Below are 2,253 nucleotides of genomic sequence, written 5' to 3' on the forward strand. Positions count from 1 at the left end.
CTCTAAAAAACGAAACAATTTTGGTAATTTCTATTCACATTCGGTTAGTTTAGGGTAGGGTTGGTTAGTTTAAGTTAGGTTAGACTAGTTTAGGTTACGTTAGGTTACTTTAGGTTATGTTATAGTAGTGTTGGTTACGTTATGTTACGTCTAAGTACTTCCATCATTCATTTCTCCTGTAAATTTTGTGTTTTTTACGAGCTTCTCGACCCCATGTATTAAACATACTCCTTATTTATTTATATTCGATAAACACTGATACTGTAGAATTAACCTGATTCGTACGTGTAGGCAGTTGCGAGAATGATCTTGGTAATCACAGTTAAGTTCTAAATCAATTGGCAGGAACCGTTACTAGCTGCGTAGATTTTATGCAGAGTCATTCCCCTTTATCTCTCCTAGTTTTCTCTCTCTCTCTCTCTCTCTCTCTCACTTTTTTTTTTTTTTTTTAATCCAACAATTAGGTTTCACTTCATTTCTTTCCGGAAAATATTAAAAGAAGAAAGGTTGATAGCAAGCATCGGTGGTTCAGTGGTAGAATGCTCGCCTGCCACGCGGGCGGCCCGGGTTCGATTCCCTCCCGATGCAGCATTGTGTTTTATTTTCGAATTTAAGTAAACCTTATTTTACGTTAAGAATCCTTTAATAAAACTTCCACGATAGGCACCTTCTTTTCAGTTTTGCCTAATTTCTCAAAAATGGTTAATTTTCGAAAGAAAATGAGCTGTGCCAATTTGACAAATTACAGAAAAACTTCATATCAAATAGAGTTTTCGAATTTTTCCTAAGACTCATCGTTCTTCATGAATAATGGTTTTGTTTTCAGAGAAGTAGATTTAAAATGAACTCAAAATTTTCACTTTTACTGAAATGTTGCAATGTTTTTAAGAGTAATGACTGACGTTCATTCAATTTTAAATGATTAGTTTATCGTGGACGATGAGTTTTAGAATATTAAGTTATATTTTGTATATCCTAAAACTCATTGCACATCATAAACACATCATTTGAAATTGAATAAAGGTCATTGCTATTGAAAACATTTCAACATTTCAGTAAAAGTGAAAATTTTGAAGCCATTTTAAATCTAATTGTCTGAAAACTAACGTTATTCATGAAGAACGATGAATCTTGGAAAATATCCGAAAATTCTATTTGATATAAAATTTTTTAATTTGTCAAATTGACACAGCACATTTTCTTTCGAAAATTAACCATTTTTGAGAAATTGTACAAAAATTCAAATGAAGGTGCCTATCGTGGACGTTTCATTAAAGGACTGTTGACGTAAAATAAGGTTTACTTACATTCGAAAATAAGACATAAAAGTGCATCGGCCGGGAATCGAACCCGGGCCGCCCGCGTGGCAGGCGAGCATTCTACCACTGAACCACCGATGCCTAGTCTCCTTTTATGTTCTTTCAAGATTTTCACATGAAAGAAATGAAGTGAAACAATTCTTGCATAGAAAAAATAAAGTACAGGGTGTCCGAGAAGTCCTTCCCTGATTACAGAAATTGATAACTCAAGCTAGAAATAAGATAGAAATATGAAACTGGTGTTGAATTGTTTACAAACTATAAAAGTTTTTGTCTGTGTTAGGTTTGTTCTGTTTTACCAAGTCTTTTTTTTTTTTTTTTTTTTTTTTTTTTTTTTTTTTTTTTTAAGGTTTGTAGTACGTAAGTAAGAAGCCCAAGAAGCCATGCCAACCAACCAGGAGAAGGCACAGTGTGTCCTGTGGTATCATGAGACACGATCACCAACCGCGGTGCAGAGACAGTTCCAGACAAAATTTGGGAGGACTCCACCTAATGTGAAGAGCATTAAAGCCTGGTATGAGAAGTTCAAGAGCACAGGGTCGATATGACTTTGCGGTCGAAATGCTATCACGTATTGAGGACGATAATGGTTATCTCAGACGAATTGCCTTTTCCGACGAAGCGACATTCTTTGTCAGTGGAGTAGTGAATCGCCATAATGTACGCATTTGGGGTTCAGAACCCCCCAGGGGGTCTTGAAACCCTGCAGCAACGAATAACCACAGTCGTTGCATCGATCCCTCCAGTGATGTTGGCTAATGCGTGGATGGAAATTGGATAACGCCTAGATGTGCTACATGCTACGAAGGGTGCTCATGTGGAAGTGTACTAATGTGACCAAAACTTTTATAGTTTGTAAAGAATTCAACACCAGTTTCATATTTCTATCTTATTTCTAGCCTGAGTTATCAATTTCTGTAATCAGGGAAGGACT

At 36.0% G+C, this 2,253-nt stretch overlaps 2 non-coding genes across 2 annotated transcripts; one reads left to right on the top strand and one right to left on the bottom strand.

Annotated features, from left to right (window-relative positions):
- The first annotated feature begins 517 nt into the window (after positions 1-517).
- Positions 518-588, top strand: TRNAG-GCC (transfer RNA glycine (anticodon GCC)). The gene has a single exon. It is a non-coding gene; the product is annotated as a tRNA-Gly (tRNA).
- A 741-nt stretch (positions 589-1,329) lies between these two features.
- TRNAG-GCC (transfer RNA glycine (anticodon GCC)) lies at positions 1,330-1,400 on the bottom strand. Its single transcript has one exon. It is a non-coding gene; the product is annotated as a tRNA-Gly (tRNA).
- Between the last annotated feature and the right edge of the window lie 853 nt (positions 1,401-2,253).

Source organism: Thermobia domestica, chromosome 14 (assembly GCF_964235325.1).
Source record: "Thermobia domestica chromosome 14, izTheDome1.hap1.1, whole genome shotgun sequence".
Lineage (NCBI taxonomy): Eukaryota > Metazoa > Arthropoda > Insecta > Zygentoma > Lepismatidae > Thermobia > Thermobia domestica.